The sequence below is a fragment of the Sminthopsis crassicaudata genome, chromosome 1 (assembly GCF_048593235.1).
Source record: "Sminthopsis crassicaudata isolate SCR6 chromosome 1, ASM4859323v1, whole genome shotgun sequence".
Taxonomy (NCBI): domain Eukaryota; kingdom Metazoa; phylum Chordata; class Mammalia; order Dasyuromorphia; family Dasyuridae; genus Sminthopsis; species Sminthopsis crassicaudata.
In genome coordinates, this window is record NC_133617.1 from 81092074 (window position 1) to 81109166 (window position 17093).

General features: G+C 47.5%; 1 long non-coding RNA gene across 1 annotated transcript in view; it reads left to right on the forward strand.

Annotated features, from left to right (window-relative positions):
• Window positions 1-16560, forward strand: part of LOC141540480 (uncharacterized) — a 77280-nt gene extending 60720 nt beyond the window's left edge. The window contains exon 3 of the long non-coding RNA XR_012481545.1: window positions 15393-16560. This is a non-coding gene — a long non-coding RNA (uncharacterized LOC141540480). The remainder of the gene's footprint in view (window positions 1-15392) is intronic.
• The last annotated feature ends 533 nt before the right edge of the window (window positions 16561-17093 follow it).

Sequence of the window (17093 nt, forward strand, 5' to 3'; positions counted from 1 at the left end):
AGAGGCCCCGTGACCCGCAGCAGAGAGAAGGCCTTGCAGCACAGATGGAAGCCCGGGGATATGGCCTTGAGAACTCCAGGAAAGGAACGATTGTCGGGGGCAAGGCTGACCTGCAAGTCATGAGCCCAGGTGTGACGCTAGGCTCTGCCCCCGAGGCCCGCCCGGCCCCGGCCGCGCCTCTGTTTCCCCCTCTGTAAATGGAAGGGTTAGAGCTCCCTTCTCTGGGCTCTGATCCCGTGGTCCCCCGGAGCTCCTCCGCGTGCAGTGCAGCAAGAGCCCTCGGGCTTATCCCATTAAGCCCCAGAAAATAAGCCCCCGGACGGGAGATTTGCTCCAGAACGTGGAGCTTCACACGGGGCTTTTCCCAGTGGCCCTCCGAGCGCGTGGGGAGTCAGGGGTGCCCGTGGGGGAGGCTGGGAGCTTGCGACAGCCGCGGTTATCCGTGGGATGGGTCTGTTTCTGGAGTGGGAGGTGTCCTTTGGGATTCTTCTTAGGGGAGGGTGAAGAGGGGCTGCCTGCTCTAGGTTTCCTGTTGGGGGGCAGCATAGAGGGGGGCCCTGCTGGGCGGAGGGAGGCTTGGCTCCCTTTTGCGCCGGGCGTTTCTTCTGCCTGCCATCTCTTTGTGAACTCTGGGTGTTGAATGGCCTCAATCTCTCAGTCCGCTAAGCAAATACAGACGCATTACATATTCCACTGAACAGCAAAATTAAATTTCAAGTCAGCTTAGGAGCCTGGGCTCCGGCTCCTCTTCCCTCCTCCCTCTCCCCGCCCCTCCACAGGTCATGCATATTCATTGCCTTTCCCCTTGGGAAGGAGGGGAGGTTGTGGGGACCGGGGGCTCCGCTCCCGCGGGCTGCCTGCTTCCGTCGGTGCTCTTGCCTCTGGCTGTGCGCCGGCCCGGGCAGAGCCTTGGACATGCCCTGCCAGCCCCGATGGCGGTTGAGAGCCTCGGGCTCCTGCCCCTGCTCCCCGAGGGCTCCGGCAGTGACCTTGGGCAAGTCCCCCATTCCCGGGCCCCAGTGTCCTCAGCCGTGGCCGGGGAAGAATCTGTCCTGCCGTGCCCCACCTCCAGGCGCTGCAGGGATCACTCCAGGACGCTTGCTCCACTGAAGCGAATCTCAGCCCCTTCCTGGGTTGGTCTGGGAGCACCGGACTTAATGCGGGAACACCTGGGGCCAGAGGCGGTTCCTTCCCTGGGGCCAGCGTGGGGAGACGAGCCCTCAGATTTTAGCCAGGAGAGCCCAGTGGTGGGGACACATCCGGAGCCTCGGCTTCTCTGCACTGCTGCCGACACTCATTAACTGTGGTCCGGGACAGTGCTCTCCTTATCCTACGGCTGGATCAGAGCCAGTTTCTCAGCCCTTCGAGTCTCAGGTCCCTTGGGGCATCTGGTGAATGCCGAGGCCTTCCTAACGTAATAACAATATAGCTAAAATCCATATGCTGTTTTAGGGCTGGCAGGGTGCTTTACAGACATCTCAGTTTGTCCTCACAGAACTCCCATTGACAGGTGCGTTTATTAACCCCATGTGTACACTGAGGCCCGGACAATCGGAGGATGTCCCCGGGCACACCGGGAATGCCTCTGAGACTGGTTTGAGCTCTGGTTTTCCTAACTTGCAGGCCCAGGGAAGTTCCTGCTGCACTATCTAGTAAGTGAGGGGACCCAGAATTTCCCGTTACAAGTTAGTGAAAACAAAGATGCAGTTTGTGTGTTTGTTTGGTTGTTGTTTTTGGCCAGGTTCAGGGGACCCTTGAAATCTCTTCCTGTCCCAGGGTAAGAAACCTTGGACTAGATAGCAACAGTCTCTTTTAGCTCCAGGTCAGTCAGGCAGCAAACCAGGATTCATTAAACTCTCCCTACATACCAAGCCTGTGCTAAGGTCTGGGGCTAAGCAAGGTTAGCCTCTGTCCCCAAGGACCTTTTTTCCTAATTGGGGAAGAAGACGCTAAAAAGGAAGCTGAAAGGGAGCAGGTGAGGAAGGTACCAGGTTTAGGTCCCTGAGGGAGTAATCCCAGTACAGCCTAGTGAGAAATGAAAAGGCCTGAGCCCCTCCCCCATCATGGCTCAGAGAGGAGCCTTTCAATCCAGAGAAGGGTTGCAGTGCTGAGCGCTCCTTGGATTTGTGAATTCCTGGGTCAAAGAGATCTTCCCGAATGAAGATCTGGTGTCTGGGCAAGGTGCCCGAGGCTGGTGAGAGCCAACGGGAGCCTGGGTTTTTCTGAGCCTCAGTTTATTTCTTTGTAAAACTGAAATACAACGTGCACCACCTACATCCCAGGATGATTGTGATTAAACAAACCTCTGTCCACTTTGAAGTGTCTCAGCAGCGTGAGTTATTTGCATTCTTATTAGTCGGAAGCCAGACTGGGAGTTCATGGCTGGGCGGGCACTTTGAAGCCTTTCCAGCTTGGCAGGACCTGCCGATGGAGCACCGGGCCTTCAAGCACAAAGGGTCAGCTCAGTATCACTGGCGGTCTCCGAGGAGAGGATCCATGGAGCTGTAGTAGTAGCCAGAATTGTTTTTATCATTCTGTATTCCCCTGTTAGCCTCTTCATGATTCTAGCCCCTACTGGAGTGGGGATGAGTTGCCTTTGTGTTGTGTTTTTCTGGACTTGTCTCTTGATCTTTGGCCATGGAACAGATTGGGCACTTCTTTCCGAAGAGCTCCTGGGAGGTGGTAGGGCGGATTATTACCCCATTTCATAGAGAAGGAAACAGAGTTCACAGAGAAGGTGACTTGCCTAAGAGGGAAGTACCAGGATGCTAGCCTCGGTCTCCAAGGTTGCTCAGGCCTCTTTCATCATGGGCTGTTTTTTATAGGGCACTTTAAGGTTTGCACAGAACTTCATACATCTTTCTTTGATCCTCACAATGACCTTGGGAAATGGGTTTTATGATTACTCCTATGTTACAGAAGGGCAAACCAAGGCAGACCTATATTGAATGACTTCAGACTCAGGCCTTTCTGACTCCAGGTCCAGCATTTACTCCTCTGCACCACCTATTTGCACAGTCTGATACAACTTCTGGAGCCTCGGTTTTCTCATCTGTAAAAAGAAACAGTTGTACTATTTATCCATTAAGGTCATCTTTGAGATTTATGATCCATGACTTTATGAACCCCAGGCTCAAAAATTTCAAAATAATGAAAGTGTGATTTGCATTCTCTTGTAGCCCACTCGAGAGACTGCCCTTCTTACAGTTTCAAAAGCCTTTACTCTCGTTAAATCTTTCCTATCATTTTACTGTGTGACCACAGGCAAGCCGCTTGATCTCTCTGTAAAACATTGCCCAGCTCTCTGGGCAGTCCCTGATTCATAGAATCTTCTGTTGAAATGATGATATGGAAAGAAACCGTTACATCCTTCACCAAGTGACCTTCAACCTCACTCCCTCTGTCCTCTCCTTTGCCTGGTTCTGACTAAAAATGAGCCCAGAGAGATCCATTTCTCAAAGTGAGCTCATAGGTTTGTAGATAGTAGAAGTTATTTAAAGGAGTCACCTTGTCCAAACTTGCCTGTTATAGAAGAGGGAACCAAGGCCTGTGGAGATGAGGGGGCTGCCCCTCTCCTACAGCTGGTAAGCAGAGGAGTTGGAACCAGGCCCTCAGACTGCAAATACAATGCTCCATCATATCAGATAAGGGGGGAGGAGGGGCAGGAACAGGTATCTGCATAATACCTGTGTGCCAGCCACTCTTTACAAGTATGAGTGCATCTGATCCCCACAATGACTTTGCTGTCATTATGCCCATTGTACAGTTGAGGAAATAAGAGGTAATGTGACTTGCTCAGGATCACACAGCCAGTGTTTGAGCCCTGATTTGGCCTGGCTCCAGGCTCAGCACTCTACCCCCTGTGTCACCAGCTGAATCTGATGTCTGGGGAATAAATGGGCATCTACACAAACCCATGGTGGAATTCTTCCTCCCAATGACAATAATAATAACTAACACTTACATGGTCCTTCTTATGTGCCAGGCGTGGTGGTAAGCCCTTCACAGTGCCTCATTGGATCCTCAAGCCCCCCCTTGGACACAGGTTATCACCCTTGTTTTAGAGCTGAACCTGAGGCAAACGGTGGATAAGGGACTTGAAGAGAGTCATATGCTAGAAGTACATGGAGCCATAATTAAAATGCAGGTCTTCTGACTTCAGGTCCCAAACTACCTCTGGGGCTGAGGCCTGGAGCATCAGCAGCCATAGTTTTAACTCTACCACATCCCTGGAAAATGCTCATACAGTCAGGGACAGAAAGGCACTCTGAGACAGGAATTGCTAGGAAGTTTGTCCTCCAGTGGAACCCAGATCTGCCATAAAGCTCTTCGCTGCTCCCAAGTCCCCATTAGCCCAAACCTTGCCCTCTCGGGTCCAGCGAAGTCAGCCAGGGCACTCCTTGACATGACAGCCCTTCAGCTCTTTGAAGGCCCGACGATGTCCCCTTCAGTCCTCTCCTCTCCAGGCTTCAACATCTGCCAGCTTTTCCCAGGCTGGGCTCCAGCCCCTCCCTATTCTGGTCAGCCTCCAGTTTCAAAGCACTTTGTGAACATTAAAAGCACTACACCAGTGGAAGGTCGAATACTAATCATTGTTATTACTAACTATAAATCTGTGATTTAAATCAGTGCTTGTCCTGCCCTTTAGCAGGAAATCATCATCCAGAGAATCAGTGCCTTTCATTAAACCTGCCTCTGCCAGAGCCCTCACGCTTTCACTAATGCAATGGGTGACCTTGGGCCTCAGTTTACCTGTAAGGCAGGGAAAGACTCCAGAGTAGGAGGTCTATAAGGGTCTTCCTGCCTTGTGTGTTCAGCTCATTGGGAGGACTCATTTGAGCTGGAAGGGACCCCAGTGGCCATCTAGTCCAGTGTGGTCTCATTTTACAGGTGTAAGGCCCAGGAAGGTTAGACAGCTTGCCCAAATCTGGAGCACTGGGAAGAACCGTGTATGGGTTCTATGCTTAAGGAAGGTTAATCTGACAGCATGTGGAAGATGGAATGAAAGTAGAGAAAGGGGAAATGTGCAAACCTCTTGGGGGCCTGTTGCAATTGGGACACAAACCATTTCCTGGCCATCCTCTGGGTGGGGTAGAGGCAAGAAAGAAACAATTACCAGTGCTTCTGAATGTCAAGAGTCCTTGGTTTAAGCATTGCCATTGTCACAGTCTCGCAGGGGGACTTTTGGCAAATCTCTTTTCTGCTCTGGGTCTTCATTTCTCTGGCATCTGAGCCTTCACCCTCTGCTTCTTCCTGTGGTCCAGAATTAAAGTGAGTCCTAGGCTCTAAAAGAAAAGGATCCAAGTATAGAATGGGCCAGAAGAGACCCAAGACAACACTGCTAGAGCTAGAAAGGACTTAGAGAACTGTCATTTTGCAGGTGAGACAATAGAAACTCCCAAAAGATTTGCCCATAGCCATCTAGAGGACAGTTGATAAGAGCACTGAATCAAGCACAAGTCTTCTGACTGACTCCAGTTCACTATACTAAACCTCCTTCAATTTAATATTATCTTATTTCTTCTGTTTATAGACCAACTTTTCTAGAAAAAGGTGCTATTTGGGAAAGATGAAAGCCTTGAGGGTCTTGAGTGTCAAGGATACCACCCCGTAGGTATCTGTGACCTATGATAACTTCCATGGACTCAATAGGTGGATCAAGGAAAGGACTTTGAGGTCACCACTAGCACTGTAGACTTGACCTTTTATTCAGAACCATCCCCTATAGAATATGTCACTAGAAGAAAAAAACTGTCTTCTCTGAAGTCAGACTATGCACAAGTGCTCAGGTTTATTATTATAATTATATATTAATATATATAATATATATAATATGTTATATATATAATATGTTGTATGTATATATTATTATAATTATTGAGTTCCTTTGAAGGTTTTTGGTTTGAATTTCATCTGGGAGATATTAGGGAGCTGCTGAAGGTTTTTGAGTAGGGGAGTAACATGAGCAGATCTATACAAAAAGAGGATTATATTGGTAGCCTTATAAACAATGACTGTCAGCAATATGAAGAAAGGGGGACAGAAGAAGCAGAAAATCTGTTAAAAAGCCTCTATAATGGCAATGAGGACCTGTGCTAGGTAGATGGTAGAGGAGGCTGAGGACTAGAGAGTGAAGGACATATGAGTGAGATATCGGGGGGATAGAGTCAAGGAGCTGGGAGCTGAGCTGAGCTGAGGCTGAGGAAAAAGGAAGAATCAGGCGTGACCCTGGAGTCATAAACACGGTAACAATAGTGAACTTGGTGGTAGGGCAGTCTGGAAGGGAAGAGAAAAACTCTTCCTTATATGAAATTGCAGCTCCTCTGCAGTAATTACCATGATCACAGAGCTCCACAGAGAAGTCTGGATATTACTCATGAGCAGGCCACATGGGGTGGCCAAAACCCTGTGCGTACTAGCCTCGGGACACATGGGTCCGAACTGCTGAAGTTCATTTGAGAGAAGCTTGTTTTGAGGTTCTTAGGATGTAGGCATCTCTCCATCGTGTTCTGCACCTGTCCCTGCCTTGCAAGATGTCCCATGCCCTCCGCCTTATCTGGTGAGCTGGTGATTCCTGAGAGCTCACATCTGAAGTAGAAAAACTGTAGGAATGTTTTGATGTTTAAGGAAGGTTAGTCTGATGGCATGTGAGCGATGGAGTGAAGGTAGAGAAGGGGAGGTGAGCAGGCCTCACAATAGAAAGAGACACAAGCCGTTTGCTGGGCATCCTCTGGCTGGGGAAGAGGCAAGAAAGAAACAACTAGTGTGACCCTGAAGGCTATCCTCCTCCTTCTCCCATCTCCTCTGCCACCTTCCTTACCCCCACAGCCACCGTCATCGCCATCACCATCATTGTTGGCAGTGTCATTACTGGAAGAGTGGTCCTCATCACTGACATCAGCACCTCCCATTGTGGCTGGGCTCACCATCACCGTCACTGCTGTGGCCAATATCGGTGCCATGGTTACAGTCCCTGCCAGCAGTCCTTAACGTTCCTGTCACTGTTTTCTTCATCACCCTCAGTATCCCAGATATTGTCTGGCCACTAACTGTAACTGATTTAGCCACTGTAAAGAGAGCTTCACCTGTCTTTAGGAATCTCAACCAGACGTACACAGTGAGACTGAGTGAGAAATAAAGAAATAATAGTCTTCTCTGGATGGCTAGTTTGGTATTTCTAACAAGTATGCTAGAGTAGGCAAGAACGGGCATCCAAAGCTTCCTGGGCAGAATTGCCAGATGAGGACTGACGGAGCTAGTTCTGCACTGGGCATATAAAACATGACATAGGCAAGGAGATTGACTATTATTTTTTGGTTCTTAAGTAGTTTTATTTGTTGTCCTTCCTAAAGATAGGTTTATCTTTGCAGTTTATCAGGTACTTTCGATAAAAAAGAAACAATGGTGGGATCTTGGGCCCTGTGGAAGTCTTGGGGGGGGGGTGGGGAGAGAGGGGGACAAGAGGGGCAGGGATCTGTATTGGATGAGTATTCAACTACAGCTCAGGGTCCTCCCACACTTCTCACAGACCAGTTGGGATAGAGGGACAGAAGGAATAGCAGTAACATTCCCATCTGTTCCAACGCGGCCTCAACATTCCCTCTTTCTGGCCTTCTCATCTTTTTACTTCATGACTTCTGCACGGAGCCATCATTCCCAGAGCTAGGAGGGAGCTAAAGGGAGTCACAGTGAAAACTGTGGGCATCTGATCCAATCTAATCTGATGCATATGATTTTCTGCACCCCCATTTTCTCCCTCTTTATGCGAACTTCTTAGCTCCTCTGGATTTTTTCAAATCTCAGTGAAAATCTTATCATCCACAAGAAGCTGATGTCTTTTGATGATTATCTCCAATCTATCTTTCTATGTCTTGTTTGTGCATATTTGTTCAAGTCTTCCCGATTAGAATGGCTTTAAGAGCATGGACTAATTGTTTTTTCCTTTCTTTGACTTCTACAACTGAACACCATGGCTAACACATAATAGGCACTTAATAAATGCTTATTGACTGACTGATAGGCTGACTGTGAAGGCACCATGTTTATTTAGCACATACTAGGCACTTAATAATTGCTTACTGGCTGTCTCCTTGAGAGACTCTTTAGTCTAGAAAACTTCTTGGAGTTTATTGGTCTTTTGTCAAGTCATCTTGGGGCTTCATCTGTTCAGACTTCCAGATTTTAGGGCATTATAGAGTCCCAGAATAATGGAACCTCAAATGTGGAGAGGTCTTGAGAGAATTTAGACAAATGATCATGTAGACCCGCCTGAGTGCCTACAATAATGCGGAGCTAACAGGCAGCCCAGTGGGCTGCCATTCTGGGTATCAGTAGCTAGTAAATCTGAGTAAAATCAATCTCCCTGCCATGTCCCCTTTGAGCTTAATTCTGCCCTCTTGGACAGAACAAGTCTGTTCTCTGGGTCTGGGTCAGCCCTTCCGAGCTCTGTAGGCACGGGTCCTCTCTGAGGGCAAAGATGTACCTAAGCTTTGTACCTCATCTGGCCAAAGACCCCTGCCAACTCCAGACTTTTCCCCTATCCTGGTACCATTTTTCAGTGTTTTCTTATTTCTTTCCATAAACATTACCCACCCTAATCTACCAGTGTCTTCTAAACTTTATTTAGATAGAAATGGAGATTTTGTACAAATTCGGAAAATTTGTAGACACCTAAGATAATCTACCTATTTACTGTATGAGTCTGGGAAAATTACGAGTATCTTTGGGCCTCGGTTTTCTTATATTTAGAAGAGGATGCTTCACTAGATGACCTTTAATATCTATCTGTAATGTTTTGTCTCTCTTGGCTACAATAGTTGATGCTCAGTTTTCTTGTTATTTCTAGGCTTGTTTTATATTTTCATTTGCATAGGCTTACAGTCCTTCCACACTAGCCTTTTGCTGCTCTTCTCATCCCCAAGACTTTGTCCCCCACCTCTGGAATTCACTTGCTTCCTGCCTCCTAATATCCCTCCTTTCTTCACAGCTTAGGTTAAGGGTGGCCTTTGTGAGGGAGGGAGACCTTTTCTGATCCTCCTTAGCTGCCAGTGACCCCCTCAGCTCCAAAATTAGCTCATTTTATGTTGCATATATTTTGTTTTTGCTTTTATATGTGCATGTTGTTATGGGAGATGGTAAGCTCCTCAAGGGGATGGTTATTGCATTTGTGTCCCAGTATTCTCAGAGCTCGACCTACTGCCTGGCACATTCCTTGTTTCTGTTGTCTAACTCTTGGCAACTCCATTTGTGGTTTTCTCAGCAAAGAGATTGGACTGGTCGGCCATTTCTTCTCCAACTCATTTTACAAATGAGGAAACTGAGGCAAACAGTGAAGCAACTTACCAGGAAGTGTGTGAGTCTAGATTTAAACTCACGAAGATGAGTTTCCCTGAGTCCAGGGCTGGTGCTCCCTCCTCTGTGCCACCCAGCTGCCTGACACCTAGTAAAGGTCCAAGAAGGAAATCAATTGATGGGTAGCTATGGAGTGAGAGCCCTTTTGTTTGAATCCTGGCTTGTCAACCTGTATGACAGTTGTGAAGGACTGAAGAATCAGAAAGCACTTAATACAACTCAGCAATAATTACAGGACACAATAAGACATTAAGTACCTAAAAGTGGGACATATGAAGGGCTAAGTGAGGAGGTCCAATGGCTATCACCAATTAGGGGTGAGGACTCAATGAAAAGTTCTCGTGGAAGGCATTTCAAGTACATCAGATCTGACCTCAGAAACTCACTAGCTTATGACCCTGGGCAAATCCCTTAACCCTGTTTGCCTCAGTTTGCGTGTCTGGAAAATGATCTGAACTAAAAAAAAGTAGCAAATCACATCCGTGTCTTTGCCAAAAAAAGAATAAATGAGGACACAAAGAATGGAACATGACTGACAAACTACTGAACAAAAGTGGGCAAAATCCTCTGTTACCATCAGATGACTAGGTTCCTTCCTGAGATTCCATGATCCTATGAAGGTTCCTGTTTTATGCAGCTGGCCCAGGGGAAGCCATTAAAATGTTTGAGCCAGAGAGTGTCTAATCACTAGTGGTTTTATCTGTATAAATGAAGAAACCTGCCTTCCTGCTTGAAGAAGAATAGATACCTACAGATCCTGTGTCTTTGGGCTAAGTTTTTCCACACAGGCCAAGTGGCCATGAGTCCCCCATCCAGGAACCCTTAAGAGAAAGGATTTGGAGCAGAGGGAGAGGGGGGAGCTCTATATTACTGGAGTGTTGGTGAAAGCTCTAGGGGCTCTGGGGAGGTTCTGCCAATGCAAATTATTATTATTAGCCTGAGCTCCTTGGAGACTCCTCCTCCTCAGTCTCCTTAAAAACCCACTTGTCTTGGGTAATGATCACTTTGGCTGATGCAATTTCTTTGGTATCTTGCTCAGGGTGATGGCTGTAATGGATAACTAGGAATTTATTAGGAGCTGCACCGCATTTGGAGGGTTTCTTTCTGAGGAGAGTGGTGATGGTGCTTTCTCTGTGACTATGGGCTCCACCCAAGGGGCTGTTTGCATCCTGCCCACAGGGAGAGCCTGGTCTGAGGGATAGGCCCGTCATTCTTGGGCCGAAGTCTGCGCTCTTCCTTCTTAAACCTGCTGCCTTGCATTTTCCCAGGAAAAAGCCCATCTTACCCCCATTAATAAAATAGTGATTCTTTTTCTTTTACATACATACATATATATATATATATATATATATATATATATATATATATATATATATATATATATATATATATATATATATATATATATGTATATGTTTGTATGTTTGTATGTATGTATGTAAAAGAAAACAATCCCTGCTGTCAAAGGCCTTACAGTGTGACAGGAATATAATCCCTCAGAACAGGGAGGTCTGAGAGGGTGTCCTGGCTGATCCCCCTCAGCTCATTGAGGAGTCCATATAGCAACATGGGTACAGGTCAGTCTTTTAATAGAACATTAGCATTCCTTAGCATTTAAAGGCCTGTGTGAGGTAGATAGGGTTATAGTTATTGTAGTTATTGTTCCCATTTTTATAGATGAGGAAACTGAGGCCTGAGAAGTGAAGAGACTTGCCTATAGTCATGCTCCGTATGAGCATCTGAGGAAGGCTTCAAAGTCTCCTGACCTTGAGTCCAGCCCCCTCTTTCTTCTGTAGCTCGAAATCATCAAGGCCACCTCCTTCAGTGACTTGTGCAAGGGTACTTAGGTACTGTCAGAGCTAGGATTCAAATGCAGATCTTATACAAAATCTAGGGTTCTTATTATATGATGCGATTTCTTTTTATTATTATCAAAGATTTTTTATTTTCAAAACATATGCATAGACAATTTTCAACATTCATCCTTGCAAAATCTTATGTTCCAGATTTTTTCCCCTCCCTTCTTCCCACCCCCTCCCCTAAATGGCAAATAATCCAATATATATTAAACATGTGCATATCTTCTATACATATTTCCACAATTATCATGTTGCACGAGAAAAATATGCTGCTGTTTCTTATGCTCTCCATGGCATCTCTGACAGGCATTATTATCCTCTTCTTGAACACTTCTGGCTATGGGGAACTCACTACTTCCTGGGGCAGTCTGTTCACTTGTGAATAGAAATTCATGAAAAGGAATGGGAAAAGAAAGGAAGAATACAAACATTTATGGAGCGCCCACTTTGCACTACTAGGTGGGGCAGCGAGGTGGTACAGTGGACAAAGTGCTGGGCCTTAAGTCAGGAAGACTCATCTTCATGAGTCCAGATCCAGCCTGAGAGCCTATAGCTCTCTATAGCTGTGTGACCCTGGGTAAGTCTCTTAACTTGTTTCCTTAGCTGTAAAATGATCTGGGGAAACCATTCCAGTATCTCTGCCACAAAAACTCCTCATGAAGAGTTAGACATGACTGAAAAACGACCAAGAACCACAAAGTGCTGGGCACTTATTAAGTGCTTTGCTAATATCTCATTTTATTCTCACAACAACCTGGTGTGGTAGGTGCAATTCTGTTCCCCATGTTATATTTGAGGAAACAGACAGTTTAAGTGTCTTGTCCAGAGTCACACATCTAGTTAGGAAGCTCTTCCTTGTATTGAACTGATTAGTGGCAAAGCTGAGGGGTTTGATTGGGGGAAAGAGAGCAGGACTTGGAGTCGGAATGCCCAGGTTCCAGTGCTGACGTCTGTTTCCTGAACAAATGACTCTGAGCAAGTCGTCTGCCTGCTTGGGAACTTAACTTTGCCCATGTCTAAAATGAGGAGATAGCAGCATAATTCAGAGGCAGACGTGGTCTTGGAGTTGGAGGCCTGGGGTTGGAGCAGCGGTATTCCTGCTGACTCTGTCAGGTCACCTTCAGCTCCGACATCTCGGGATTCTAGGATTCTAGCCTGTGGAAGAAGAAAGAGAACGGGGGCCAAGCCAGTTTCCTGGGTATGTCTGCCCCTCCTGGCCGTACCGTTGTGCAAGTGGTCCCTGCCAGACTTGGGTCTCTGTGGTAGTGCCCCATTGTTGTCCAAGGAACATAGAAAAGGCTCATGGGAACCGTCCCTGGGAGCAGGGTCCTGTGTATCAGAGTGCTCCCACATGCATCTTCAGGTCTGCCTGCTGTTGTTGTCCAAGAGGTGGTGGTCCATTCACATGCTGCACTGAATGGCCCGCCACAGGGCTGCAGTGGAGAAGATTGAATTCGGAGAATCTGGATTTTCTGGAGAAGGCTGAGGGTTAGGTCCCCACGTTAGTGTTGGTGAACAGGAGGCTTATGGAGTCTCCGGTCCCAGAGAAGGCTGTCCCTGCTAAAAGAGTGCTTGAGGTGCAGTCCTGCCTGGGGCCTGGGGGCCCCAAGAGGTGCTGTCAGGCCTGCAGAGCCAGATGGGAAGAAGCTAGGGGATCACTTCCTTTCTCCCCTTGCCTCATGCTGGCATAGAGAGCATCTCCTTTCAGACAGAGGCAGAAGGCTTCTTTAAACAGCGTTCGCCTTCCACCCATTCTCTCCCCAATCTATATAGTCTTTGTCAGTTCTTAGTAGGCTGCAGGCCATGTGTGATGGCAAAGCTAGGCCTGCCAGTGGTCTCCCTGACCGAGGCCATTGTCAGAAACCGAAGAGAAGGGAGTTTGGCTCTATTGTGGCTCACCTTCTGAGAGTGTTTTGTGTTTTTAACTACTGTTTACCTAAATGGCTTTCCACGTGTTTGCAGAGAGATTTGAGCTATAGGAGGGAGAGAAAGGTGAAGATATAGATGAAAACAGGTAAAGAATAGAGGCAGAGGGAGAGAGGAAAGAGAAAACTTCATAGAACTCTGGCTTTGCCTTTTGCTCCATTTGTGTGACCTTGAGCAAACTGCTTGAACTCAGTTTCTACTTCTGTAAAATGAGAGCTTGGGTTGTGGGGTTATAAGGATCTTTTCAACACTGGCATTCTATGGACATGAAAGGAGGGGTGTACAGAGGGAGGGGGGAAGAGAAGGAAAGATGGAGGAGGGAAGGAGAGAGTAAGAGAAAAAAAGAGAGGAAGAGATCTATTGTTGCACTTTGGTCATGTCATATGTCTTATCTGAGCCTCAGTCTGCTCACCTGAAAGTTAGGAGGACTTACTCCATGATTTTAAAGGTATCCTTTAACTCTTGGTTCTGAATCGGTGAGAAATTATGGGGTTATCACATGGGGAAAATGTCCTCTGCTGGATCCCATACCAGAGGACCATGGATAAAAATGGCCGAAACATAGAATTAGTGGTTCAACAAGAATTTATTAAGCGCTCACCAGGTGCCAGGCACTGTGCTGGGTTTTGGGAATATAAAGGCAGCTCCTCAAGGAGTGTGCATTCTAATGGGAGAAGGAGCTATAAAGTGAGGGTAGGAAGGAAATGCTCACTTGGAGGTGTAGTGGCAAAGGCCAGTGTCAGAAGCAGAGTTGGGGGAGGAATGACAGGTGACTGAATGGGACCCTTCCTCAAAGAAGAGGTTCTGGCGGCAACTCACCAGTGGGAGGAGGGGGCTTAGGCAGAAGGCAGGAGATCTAGGCTTGATGGGAGGAAGGCCTTCCAAACATGGGGTGGGCTGCCCTGGAACTGGGGGGCTTTAAACAGCTTCTGGGGGATCCTTTATTGGAGATGCGTAGAAGGGATTCCTGTTTAGGGAGGGATATCCTTTGAAGTGTTTCCAGGCCTGATTCTCAGAGAGGGTCTAGTTAGAGAGCTAAGACAACAGCCCAAGTATCTGCATCTGAGTCTTGAGATTAGATAACAGGCCACACACTTAGTTACCGTAAGTGTCAGTGATTTCCCCCCAGCAGGCTCTCCTGAGTCAGCTGCAATTGGTCTGAAGAGTTATTCCTGACCAAAGTTAAGATTCAGAGCCCGGCTCGGGCCCACATTAGAAACCCTTCCAACTTGACTGAACCTCTTGGAGGGTGTGCTTCTCTGGCAGAGCCTCAGAGAGCCCAGGGCCACCTCCAGGCCATGAGGAGGCCTTGGAGGAGAAGGAGATCCCTAGGTGCTAAACTATACTCTGTTTGAGACTGGGGCAGGGGTGGGGGGGCAGCACTGCAAAGAAATGAGAGGGGCCTGGGACCATTAGGGGGAGTTTCCAGGAGAAGCTGAGGCACTGAAAGAAGTTATAACATTTAATCGTGGAAGGACCAGAGACCAGCTAATCTAGCTCCTTCTTTTATAGCCTAGGTGATGGATTTCCTCAGGTTCATAGAGCAAATAAATATCATAACTAGAATTTGAACTCAGGTGTTTTGATTTTAAGGTCAGTCCCTTTCTAAAATGCTAGCTGGAATTTAGGTAGTTGAGTTGTTTCAGTCAAGCCTGACTCTTCTTAACCTATATGAGGTTTTCCTGGCAAAGATACTGGAGTAGTTTGCCATTTCCTTCTCTGGGTCATTTTACAGATGAGGAAACTGAGGCAAATAGGGTTAAATAACTTGCCCTGGTTAGTCAGCCAAGTTTGAACTCAAGTCCTCTTGACTCCAGGCCAGTCACTCCATCTTCGGTGCTACCCAGCTTCCCATTTGCAAAGTACTTGACAAAAATTCTCCCACAAGCATGCTGGGAGGTAGATGCTGATTCATTATCATTTTGCAAGTGAGGAGAGGGGATGGAGTGGAAATGACTTGCCCAGGGATACACATCTAGTAAATGCCCAGATGGGATTTGAACTCAGGTTTTCCTACCTTAGGAGTTAACAGAGGGCTAAGTGCTAAATAGAATACAGAATAAGTGCCACCTCCCCGCTCATCTGGCAACCAGGAATCTCTTTGGGGAGTGGATTCAGAAAGCAATCAGGGGTAGACAAATGAGGAAACGATCATACTGCTCTGCCCAGCAGATTCCCCTGGGAATCACTATCCCTAGTAATGAGTGGGCCTTTTCAAAGAGCCATTAAACACTTAGCCTTTTGGTGCCTTTTCAGGGCTGTTCTCCCCACTGGAAGCCAACTGGACACCTGACCCTACCTCTCCTGACGGAGCCCCCAGAGGGACATCCTGGCTACCCCTCCCAGCAGGATGGCCGGGCCCAGTGCCACTCGGGCTAAGAAGAGGAAGCCCAATTTCTGTCCTCAGGAAACAGAAGTGCTAGTGTCCAAAGTCACCAAGCACCACCAGCTTCTCTTTGGGACGGGGCTGCTGAAGGCCGAGCCGGCCCGGAAGTACCGAGTCTGGAGCCGCATCTTGCAAGCAGTCAATGCCTTGGGTTATTGCCGTCGGGACATAGTGGATCTGAAACATAAATGGCGGGATCTGCGGGCTGTGGTGAGGAGGAAGCTGGGGGACCTGCGCAAATCGGCCCACAGCCCTGGCTCAGGCAAGCCCCAGGCCCTGGCTCTCACCCCCGTGGAGCAGGTGGTGGCCAAGACCTTCTCCTGCCAAGCTGGACCAGTGGAGGGCTGCAGCCTTGAGGCTCCGAAGGGTAAGTTGTCTCTGCTCCAGCCAGCACCCAGCCCATTCAACGTGAAGCCAGCCTTGTCTTCTAGACAAGAGAAACTCATCTGCCAGGGGTCTATGCTAAGAGAAGAGGGCAGAGTCTTCTGGCTCATCTTCTTCCTCCTTCCCCTTCTGCTCTCTTTTCTCTTTCTACCTATCTTCTCTTTCTTCTCTTCCACATTCCTTCTCATCTTTGTTCCCTTTCTTCCTTCTCTTCTTAGTTTTCACTTTGTTTCGCTGCCTCTCCCTTCTCTTATTCCTTATCCTTCCTCCTCTTCTTCATCTTTCAATCTGTGACCTAAAAGCCTCAGTGCTCATCTAGTTGAACCATTGCACTCACAGACGAGGGAACTTACATCCCAAGGTGGGAGAAGGCTTTACTGATGAATCCTCAGACATGTTTGGATGCTTGCTCTGTCCGGGATCTGCATCTGGGCACTGGAGGCCGTGGAAAGGAACTAAGTTGAAGTGATTAAAATGCTTTTTCTAGGAGCTGATCTTCTGCTGGTGAAAATAAGATATGGATGCCTCTGGAGCAAGAGTGAACAGTCTGTCCCAAGAACTGCATGGATGTTTGAGATTGTGAATGCTACAGGGATAGAGAGAGGAAAGCAATCACTGAGACTTTGGGATGGGAGGAGGAAGGGAGGAGGCTCCCCAAGGAGATAAGACTTGAGCTGTGCCCTGAAGGACGGGTGAGAGAGGTAGGGAGGGGTGTTGTGAGGCAGGAGGAGCAGCAAAATTAAGGGACTAGAGCACTAGACCCTAGCATTCAGGAGGTTCTTAATAAAAGCTTCTTGATTGATTAGAAATGTATATAGTATATGTGTGGATTGTACTATAGGGGAGAGAGGGAGGTAAGACTTGGTCCAGATTGTGGAGGACCTTAAATTCCAGGGAGGAAGCTTGAATATCATCTTTTAAGCAATGGGGAGCTATGTAAGATTCTTGAGCAGGGGTGGGGGTAAGGCAGTGACTTAATCAGAGCTTTGCCTAAGTGTGACAATATACATAGACTGAATTGGAACTATCAGGGATGATACTGTCTTTTTTAAGTGGAAGATGATATGGCCCGCCTGCATGAGGGTAGGAGCTGTGGAGATGGAGAGAGAGAGAGAGGGGTTTAGAATGCTGCATTTTGGAGGCTGCAACATTGCTATGGGACTATGGGAAGAGTAGTTGAGAAGGAA